Below are 11103 nucleotides of genomic sequence, written 5' to 3'. Positions count from 1 at the left end.
TAGGCCTACTTCCTGTTCTCAGCCTGACCATGTTTTTTGTGTCAAACACAACAATTTTGTCCAACCTCCCTCCATGTGTACTTCTGGGCAAAATTATTTCCTGAATAATACATCCTAGATATTACTGGCTGAAAATTGTGCCAGTAATTTTGTTATTTTTTTTTCCCAACTGGATTTCCCATTTTCAGTAAAACTGTTTTTCAGCTACAAAATCCCTTCCCTCTCTAGTGACTGAGCTGGAGCATATTTAGACCTCCTATAACTCAGCTCCTTCCTTGCCCATCCCACCTCTGCCTCTTTTAGGGCTCTTCTGCTGTGAAATCTTTAGCAACATGGTGGCTCTGCTGGCAGATCTCCAAAATCAGCCAGTGAAAAAGGGTTCTGCAGGTAGGAAGTTCAAAATAAAATCAGCACCTTGGATGGTGATTTTTTATCAAGGGGACACAATGCTGAAGGAGATAGGAGGCAGAAGGAAAGCAATATATCAACACCTTTTCTTGTTGAAATGATAGACTTGTATTTACGAAGGGAGCTTTATGTTCATATTTGGTTGACTCCATGATCTGGAAGAGTAGTTCTCAGGGAACACACAACTCTCTTATTGCAACAGCTTCAGAGTAGGCACAGTAGATACAGATAGATACTGTTGGTTCATTTCAAGGCACAGTCGAAAGTGCTAGTTTTGACCTATAAATAAATCCCTGTATAGTGCAAATCTAGGTTATCTGAAGGACTTTATTGTCCCTTATAAACATGTCTCTACTTTGAGTTCTTCTGAGGAGACCTTTCTGTCTCTCCCAGCATCCTCACAGGTACATCTGGTGAGAACAGTGGTTTTTGGAATATTATCGCCAGAGAAGTTAAACTGGCACCTTCCCCTACTTTCTTTGTGCAGAAAAATGAATACTTTTCTGTTTTGACAGCCATTTGATGACTGATTATGTAAGGCCCAACCTCTCTAACCAAGCCTGGTCAGGTTGTTTTGAAATGTGAAGCAGAAAGTTTCACAAGAACCTCAGCCTCCATCCTAGCTGTAAAAATAAAACAGATAAATAAATAACAATTTCCTGCTCTTTCATGAGACTCCAAATCAGCTGCCTCACAAGCCAGCTACAATCTGCCTAACTGTAAGACTGGCCCTGGCTTTTTCAGGAACAGTATCTATCTGTAGCTTCTCTGCCTAGATTTGTACCATCTTGATGATCATCATTCTTTTTCAAGACAATACTGGTTTCACATGTTTGTAATTAGAGTAGTCTGTACCCTTTACCCAGTTTCTGAAAGCTATCACCCCTACATACAGGATATATGTTTATGGAGATGGGTCTTTCTCTGCAGCATCCCCCTGTGCTTGAAGAGAATCATTACCATTATAAAGACTGGATTTGGTAGTGGTGTTAGAATAAATCCTAAAATGATCAAAGATCTCTTATCAATAGAATATTTTAAGCCAATTTGGCCTCCAAAGACCAAGAAGCTCATTTAGCCATGAAGATCAGTTGTACCTCGCAAGGTTATTGCGAGGATGAGGTGGGGAGATTTTGTAAAATACCTTCAGCTTTTAAAAGAAAGGCAGTGCATGCATGAATTAATGCATTCCTGGCAGATATGCAGTCAGAGTCCTGGGCAAAAGCTGCTTGTTCACACTACATAGTCAGCGAAAGTGGGTTTAAAAACAAAGCTACTTGCTTTTGTGGCAAATGGTCCAAAGACAAAAACAAAGCTTGCCCATGCTAGTCTGTTAGCAACTCTAATCATGATTTGAAAACTACATAAAGTGCTCGCAGAACATAAATGGAAATGTTTGAACCTACACATATACTGGATCTAAAATCACAGCCTTTTTTTCAAGTTGGAAAAAAAAATCCCGTCTGGAAAACTGACGTTATTACTACACTAATTAGAGTTTCAATATTGTACCTACTGCTGAGCTGTTGACAGAATGGGATTTAGCCAAAATCAGCGGATCCAATTAGGCCCAGGGGTCCGTAAGTCAGGTCTTCCAGAGTACAAATTATTGCTGATATTTCTAATCAGTGATTGACAGGGGAAAGCAAGTACACACATGCTTTTTTTGCCTTTCTTCCAGGGACTCTGAAACATTTCAATGCCAAGTAGAGTAGTGATGGTGGTACTGTATAGTATTTTCAGCTCAATCTGTTTGGTCATTTTGTTCACTCTAATTCCACCCAACAATTTTTCACTCTGTTTGTAAAGCAGGGTAGGAGAATTTGTGGCCCTCCAAAGTTATTGGATTCCACATCCCATCACCTGCAACCAGCCAGTAGATGATGGGGTTTAGAATCCAATCACTGTTGGAGAGGCAAAAGTTTCCCTACCCTACTAGAGGTCATTATCCTAATACCAAATACTACAGTCTTAGGCAGAGGTTAAGAATTGAAGCATTTATTCTATTTCCTAAGTAAATGCATATTTTAAAATGTCAAATGTCAGGAAAATAGGAGTAGATGACCTTCATTCTTCCTTGTGAACTTTTCTGAACCAACTTGATAGCTGCTATGGGATGACCAGAGAGGTATTTGCTTGATCCAGGAACAAATGCCATTTTAAACCAGTTATTCCAGAGTTAGTCATGCTTCATGTTCAGTCCCATTGATTTCAGTGGCTTCCTTCTAGAGCTTGGTAAAGATATATTTTTGGATAAAAACACCAGTTATCCCCCAAACATCAAAGACTCAAAGACCCATGATCATGCTCTCTGGGTATTCTGGGAATACTTGTCCAAACCTCACTTTCCCACCCCTTGTCAAGATTTGCACAAAAGTTGCCATTGGGAAATGGTGACTCAGTTTGCCTTAAACCTTCCATGAAAACACATTTCAAGGAGGCTTTGCAGTAGGAAATATCAGTGTTAGCCATAACATTTAATCCTAATTTTGCTGCTACAGCCACAAGGTGCTCTTGTATGTATAAGGTGCTACTCTTAGCATATCCAGAAACAGGAAGGTTTCTTGACATAGTGGTGCTTCATATATTATCTCCCTTTTTGTCTTTTGCATGCCTCACATTAATGACTGGAATTATAAACATATAGGGATGCACATGCACCACACTTCTCTTTCCAAAATGATTGAAACATATGTGATCAGTCTAACTGAATGCTTACAACACCTGTGGAGTTCAGTCAGCATTGAATTTGCATGCTCATGAAGATTCAAAGGTTTTCAAAGGCATCAGCTTCCAACAGATTCTTTCTTTCTCCTGCAAGGTCAAGAAAAGTAGTTTTGGGGTAGGGGAAGGATTGGTAAGGAAAGGATTAGTGGAAGAACTAGCCATACCATTAGGCAGAATGAGGCTTTTGCTTCAGGTGGAAGATGCTAGTGGGCAGATATGAAAGCCCACCAACTCCTTCTCCTAAATTTCCTTGACTTTCCTCTCTTTTGAAAGTCAGTGCTGTGCACTCTTCACCCTCTAAACTAGTCTCTGACCTCAAACATGGTGGTGCACTCTGTCTCATTGTCAGTTGGCCTTGCAAATCAGCTACTGTCATGGCATGGATGGTAGGCACTATCTTGTCTTTTGTTTCAAATTTCAAAATATCTCAGGTTAGCCCTCGACTAGGACTACAATTCCCAGAAGTTTCCATAGGAACTGATGCAAGAAACTGAAGCTAGACTTTTCTTTTTCACAGTGAAGGCCCCGGAAAGCATAGGAACAGCATAGCTGCCAACTGCCCTGATTTGGAAATGACAATCCCAGTTAATTCTCTGTCCCACTTTTTTCACTGTTTTTAAAATGTCTCAGGTTCTTTCTCCTCCTTCTACTTTCCCCTTTTGTCCTTATCTAACTTCAGTTCCTTCAAATTAGGTTCAAAGTGAAAAGGTAGTTTGTACCCAATTAAATCAAGAGATCTTACCCTTCCCAATAGGCTTAGCTAAACGCAAACTGCTGCAGCCTCTCCTAGTTTGTGCATTCTTCCTCATTTAATAACTCCCCCCCACCTTAACCATGCTGTAATGTTGCTTGACCATGTACATCTCAATTTTCATCTGTGAAATGTTGGATGATTTCTCACAAAGTTTGAGAAAGTTACTTTTTTTGGAATACAGCTCTGCACATCCCACTAGTCATGGCAATTCTGGGAGTTGTAGGCCAAAAAAGTAACTTTTCCCAGTTCTGATTTTCCAAGACCCCTTAGACATGTGAAACTGTTGGGTTCCAAAAAAGTAAGTGTTCCACTACTGTAAACTTTGGTTTTTGGGCATTGGGAGAGGGAAGCAGGGGGAGGTGATTCAAGCATCTTGAAGGATCAAGGTGAGGATGAGACCTGGATTGATTTCCCAGGCATTCCCATTGCTAGATAGCCTAGCCATTTAAAGAAAAGATCTATTGCTATATACTGCAGCCAATTATCTCTTGACAGTTTTGCTGTCATTACACTACTGAGCATTTAGCTTGATCAGTCATTTCAGCAGCGAATCTCCCATCAGCATCCAAGGGGGTCCCACATACCCACAACTGCAAGGACAGGGACCTTGCCATATTAAATATTTTAAGTGTATCATTTTTCCCCATTGCTTATAATGAACAAGGAAATGAAGCAGAGCAATGTGCCATTACCAAAAAATCAATCCCCTCCTCTCTTTCTGCCCTCCACCAATGAATGCCTGACAATTCTGGCAGCCTTCTGACATGAAAGAATGCCCCTGGAAATAAAGTCTGATTAGCACACAGTGTTGTCATGAATACCAATTCTTCATAAACCATGTATAGAATAAAGGTTTGCATTATCTTATCACTTGCACTTTTTCCTTCCTTATGTCATGCCCATGAATAGTTCAAACAGCCGTAACACAGCAATGGTTATTTCCATAGCTCTTTCATAAAAGTGCTTCTTAAGAGTCCTAAACCAATCATGTTTACTTGCTCATTTATAAATAATCTTATCTAATGTAACACTGATTTGCGTTTGTGAATATTAACGTACAACTTCATTGATCCTGACACCTCTAGGATTTTTTTTAAAGTGGACTAAACTGGTAAGGCCACATTTTTGTACTGTTGCTTCACTACAACTCAGTTGGCTATTTAGCTGTTGAATGCTAAACAACTGGTAAGCAAATGGAAAACTGGACACTTCAAGAGTTTTTCAGAAAATAAACCAATAAAATCATCACTAAACAAAAACAGTGAAGCCACGAAAATCAAATATCAAAAATATAAATTACGGGTTTGTAGCATGACGTAGTGGTTTCAGTGCTGGGTTTTGACTCTGGAGACCAGAGTTTGATTACTAGCTCAGCCCTGAAACCCACTGGGTGACCCTGGGCAGGTTGCAGACTCTCAGCCTCAAGGGAAGGCAATAGCAAACTTCTTCTAAACAAATCTTGCCAAGAAAACCCCATAATAGGTTCACCTTAGGGTCTTCATAAGTTGGAAACAACTTGCAGGCATACAACAACAATTCAATCAATATTTCCAGTCTCACCCTTGCAACAAAGTTGGGGGCAGTGTGTCAGCCCAACTCTTCTGTTCATCCTCCTATTGAATGATGCCCTCTTACAGTGAAGATCTGTTTCTTGTATAGGTTTAGCCCAATGAATTAACTGTCTCTTGGCTTTTTAATCAGCTGAAGACCAGCTTCTGCAGTAAGTGAATACAGTAGACAGAATAGAGTTTCCAGTGATGAAAGGACATGATCTTAGTTATAGGAGTAGGGGTGTTGGAAGTACATGCCCTAGTTTTGTCTGCCAGATGTTGGAATGTATGTATCCAGATGTTGCTGCCCATGAGATTCTGCTGTCTTAATGGAGGCTTCCCACGCTACCATCATCATGGCTTGTAACACTGTATGGTTGACCAATCAGACCTTAATTATTTTTCAACCTCAGGAACTTTTCAATTAAAGGTTACTTTGCAAATCTTCACACACATACCCCACAACCATAGGAAATGTAGTTTGAAGCCAATATATTGCTTCTACAATTCTGCAGAACATGCAGATAGCAAATGCATTCAAATTAGTTTCACTGTGTTCCTTGTAACTGGAAGGTGCTTTAAAACAGTGCAATTCAGATCTATTAAAATGAATGAGCATTTAAAAGGGGTGGGGGGGGGGAGACAGATTAACACTCTAAAAGATTAATAGCAACAACAGTCCATTTCATAAGCTGAAGCAAAGACTGCACCTGCTATTTTAAAATATTCATACAGAACAATATAGTCAAAGGATTCTAAAGTAAAATAACAGCTAAGGCCAGTCAAGTTTATTTAGTTATGAAACTTTTTCTGCTATCACTATCATCAACAACAAGATAATGAGACGCTCAGCACCATTTTCCTCTGAACACTTCCATCCATATTTGTAAACAGAACAGAAAATGTTTGAGAAATTTTAATTAAAAAAAGTCATCTCTGAAATATAGCTTTACTGTATTTCTAATTACTCAGTGCAGAGGAGATCAACCTAAAGCTCATTAAAATTTCATTAGTCAGCACTAGTTAGAACAGCTCTTAGTCCTGGACATCAGGAGGAAAAGTACAATTCATGTCTACAGGAAAGAGAATGAAAGCTTATACAGTCTCAACACAGCATGAGGAAGCCATTTTGAGATATCTACCAAGTTCTAGCATCCTTAGTTGCTGTGTTGCTTGAAAGTTCTGAGTGCTGATTTCCAACAGTTCTGCCAAACTTTGCACCTGCATTAAATAAACAACCCCACAAAACATTTCCTGTTCCAACTGTTGAATCTTCACAGAGCACAGAACCCTGGAGTGATGTAAATGCATTGATTTAGAGCAAGGGATTAATTTGGCCCAATCCCATTGCAGTTCCCACCTTGCAGTTCCAACTTTCAAATCAGTTTGCAGCTCTGGACAGAAGAAAACCATCAACCTCAAGCCCTTGCCTTTTCTGGATAATAATTATATTTTTAAAGAACTCTACTTTTCTTCCAGCAGTCCATGGTATCCATAGACTTCTTCTCCATCACTACATTTCAAATAAATTGATTCTCTTTCTGTTAGTTTTCTTTACTGTCCAGCTTTCTCAGCCTTCCATGGAAATCAGATTCTGGATAGTAGTCCAAAAATTAACCTTTCCAAGAAGACAACTTGGAGTCAGGAGATGGCAGATATAAAGAGAGTGTTGTCCTGTAGTTTAGGCTCTAGAAATCAAGTTACTGAAGAAGTATGGTTAAGTGTCTGTTGAACTGTGACCATAATGCCTGGAGTTCATATTTGATCCTATATGCAAATATTCTAGATAGCAGGACATTTCCATTCTTGTTGCCAGCTCTCTGGGAGAACTACATCTCACTTAAAGGATTGGGCCTGAGCTCCAGTTATGGTGTAAGCCTCATTGTTTGCCTCCTTTGGGTCCAAGGAGAATGGCATGAAAGTCACTTCCTGGCAGGAAGGCCACCCTGCCTGAGGCGGAGCTCAGGGCTTGGCTGAAGGAGAGAGCCTGGTGGATTTGCAGACGTTGCTGTTAAGCTATGCTTCCATCAAGATGGAGAAAAACCTTGCCCAGTTGGGAAAAGGAAGCTGAAAGGAACTTGCTTACTCTGAGGAAGCTGAAAAGCTCCAGAGAGAAGCTCACAGGAGGAAGCTCTTGCTGCAGTGTCTGAAGCGGGAGAGCAAGCTTGGTGAAGCCATGGACAGACAGCTTGAAGCCCTTGGCCCCATAGCTGAGCAGTGTGACCAGTTCAGAGATCAGTACAAGCACTTTGCCACAGCCCTGGACTCAACAAGGCATGAGCTGCCCCTGAAGGAGGTCTACATGGGAGAGGACAAAGGCCAATACCTATCTGACTTGCAGAAAGAATTGACTGCCACTCAGAAAGCTCTGAATGAAGCATTGCAAGAGCACAGTTCGAGAAATGGCAAAGTGCTAACCATCACGAAACAGTTGGAAGAGGCCTCCTTGGGAACCAGGGTTGTTTGAACCAAATCACAATCTGGTTTAAATGTAGACTACAAATTATTTGCAGCAATATTGGCAAAAAGATTTTTTTAAAATCTTACAAGAAATTATAAAAGAAGATCAAAATGGATTTCTCCCACAGAGACATATGAAATCAAATATTAGGACAGTGATCGATTTGGTAGAGTACTATGAAAAAAAAACCCCAAGCAACTATCATTTTCCTTGATGCAGAAAAAGCGTTTGATGCCATTAATTGGAAATTTTTGTTACAAACAATGGAAGAAATAGATTTGGGAAATACTTTTATAAAATGCATGTCAGCAATATATAAAACTCAATCACCACAAAAATCAAAAGAATGTCAAATTTCTAGGGGAACAAAACAAGGCTGTCCCTTATCTCCACTACTTTTTATCATGACATTAGAAGCCCTCCTTATGAGAATAAGAAAAAATAATCAGATTAAAGGAACACAAATTAGAGGTCAAGAATATAAAGTCAAAGCATATGCAGATGATTTGGCCACAAATATAGAAGAACCTATAGAAAGCATAAGAAATTTATTAATAGAAATAAAAGAATATGGAAAATACATGGCGCTCAAAATAAACAAGTCTAAATCTAACATTCTGACAATGAATTTGCCAAAAGAAGAAGAAGAAGAAGAAGAAATACAATAGAAATTTGGCTTTCAGATTAGTAAAAAAGTAAAGTACTTGGGAATTACATTATCAAAGAAAATTTCAGAATTTTTTGATAATAATTATACACAAACATGGAAAAAATAAAAGAAGAATTATCAAGATGGAAAAACTTAAATCTGTCACTCCTAGGAAGAATTTCTGTAATAAAAATGGCCACATTACCAAAATTCCGGTTTTTATTTCAAAACCTTCCTATCATATATAATGAAAAAGTATTTAAATCATGGGAAGCAGAATTATCCAAATTTATTTGGCAGGGAAGAAAAACAAGAATTAAATGGAAAATTATGAAAGATGCAAAAGAAAGGAGGAGGATTAGGAACACCAGATTTAAAAAATATATTATCAAGCATGTGCTCTCGATTGGATCAGAAATTGGATAACATTAGATGATATGAAACTGCTAAATGTAGAAGGATTTAATATGATATATGGCTGGCACAGATAAAAGAACCGAATTTAATAAAAATTCAAAAATAATATAGTAAGAAAGTCATTATTAACAATTTGGAATAAAATTAAAGTAAAATTCTACAATCAATTACCAAATTGGCTCTCCCACCAAGAAGCTTGGAAAATTGGACTAGCAACATCTTCGAAAAAGCCCTTAAAGTATAAAGACATTATAAAATGGGATGAAGAAAACCCAAAGCTAAAAACAAATGAGGAATTAGAAAAAGAAGGTTTTATATAAAATGGCTCGACAATTAGAAGGTTTCAGCAGAGAATAAAATGAATTGGATAAGGTCTCGGTAAATTCTGAGAAATCAACAATTTCTAAATTATATAAATTATTACTGGAAAGAGATCTTGAACAGGAATTTATAAAAGAAAGCACCGTTAGATGGGCACAAAATATAGGTAATACAATTCATCTAGAGAAATGGGAGAAAGCCTGGGCTCGAGGTTTAAAATTTACACTTTCTATGGATATTAAAGAAAATTACTATAAGATGCTGCATAGGTGGTACTATTTGCCTAATAAACTAGCAAAGATGAATAGAACAGTGAAAAATAAGTGTTGGAAATGTGACAAACCGGAAGGAACATTTTACCATATCTGGTGGACCTGCCCCTCAGCAATTAAATATTGGAAAAATATACATGACTTAATGCAAAAAATCTTACAAATTCAAATTAAACTCAAACCCGAAAGTTTCTTATTAAACATTATAGGAGAAATTGAAGAAAGGAAACATTTGAAAACAATACTTTATCTGATTACAGCCGCAAGAATAACATGTGCCAGAAAATGGAAACAAAAAGAAACTCCGACAGCAGAAGAATGGTTACAGAAAAGCCTTGAAATGATAGAACTGGACAGACTGACGATGATAATAAGAGGAAGATGGAAGGAGGGATGGAAAAAAGACTGGGAATTATTTTTAAAATTTTACAAAAAATATTCACAATTATAATTACAAATTTATATCAGACTTATGAAAACTTATAAGGCCATCTTGTTTAGCCTTATTTGAACATTTCCCACTTATTTTATGTATTATGAATTAAGAATAAAATAAATCTTCCCAAATCTGAGGTTAAATTATCTCTGTAGAGAGTATATTGTACAGATGAATATATGTTATTATATTACCTGCACTTAAAGAAATCAGATCTTGTGTTAAAGAAGTGTAAATCAGCAACTGAAAAACCAGAAAAATTCGAAGAATGAACAGAATATACTATATGGTATAGATTTTTGTTTAAAATAAATAAGACTTAAGCGAAACACGGGTTAAAGAAGTAAAAATAAGACAAGATAAGAATAGTCAAATAGATAAGCTCAATGAATACCAGATAAAATGAGAATAAAGCTAAAATATGGGGAGGAGGGATATTATTTAAAATATAATGAAAGAATAGAGCAAATAAGTTAATGAACTATGCTGTATTAATGATATTATATGCTATGAGTATAAATACATTTACTGTAATAGTACAAATGTTTATGAAGGTGCTACTGTATAGTCAAAGTACAACTGTAAAATAGAAGATTGTAAAGCTCATCCTAATAAAAATTTATATATATATTTTAAAGGAAGAGGCCTCCTTGAAAGTGGATGCGGAGCTGCCAAGGACTTTTGCACATGTACTGGACCTGTCTGCAGACGTAAGCAAGGAGGTCTCATTCCACTATCAGAAAGTGTGAGAGGACATGCTGGGTCTGGAGACCATGAGGCAGCTATACTTCAATTAGGCCCTGCTTGACAGTGGCTTTTGAGCTGACCACTCACACGAAGGGCTGGTGCTGCCTGTTCCTTCAGCCAGGCTACAGCATCAGGACAGAAGCTGCCTCCTAATGGGTAGAGTCACAGAGTCACAGCCTCTGCTTTGAAGCTGCCATGACTGGAGAGACTTAAGTTTGGGGAGTCTGGAACTGAAGAACTGGGTGCTTGGCACCAGGCACTGAGTGATGAACAGACCCAAAAGGTGTACACTGAAAAGTCCCATACCTTCTCTGCCCACCATGCCACCCTCACCCTTGAAGGCGAAGCTGTTGCCAGTTCA

At 38.1% G+C, this 11103-nt stretch overlaps 1 pseudogene; it reads left to right on the top strand.

The window, feature by feature from the left end:
- The first annotated feature begins 332 nt into the window (after positions 1-332).
- LOC121932881 lies at positions 333-10792 on the top strand (annotated as a pseudogene).
- The last annotated feature ends 311 nt before the right edge of the window (positions 10793-11103 follow it).

This window comes from Sceloporus undulatus, chromosome 6 (assembly GCF_019175285.1).
Source record: "Sceloporus undulatus isolate JIND9_A2432 ecotype Alabama chromosome 6, SceUnd_v1.1, whole genome shotgun sequence".
Classification (NCBI taxonomy): Eukaryota; Metazoa; Chordata; class Lepidosauria; order Squamata; family Phrynosomatidae; genus Sceloporus; species Sceloporus undulatus.
This window is presented reverse-complemented; position numbering and strand designations above follow the sequence as displayed.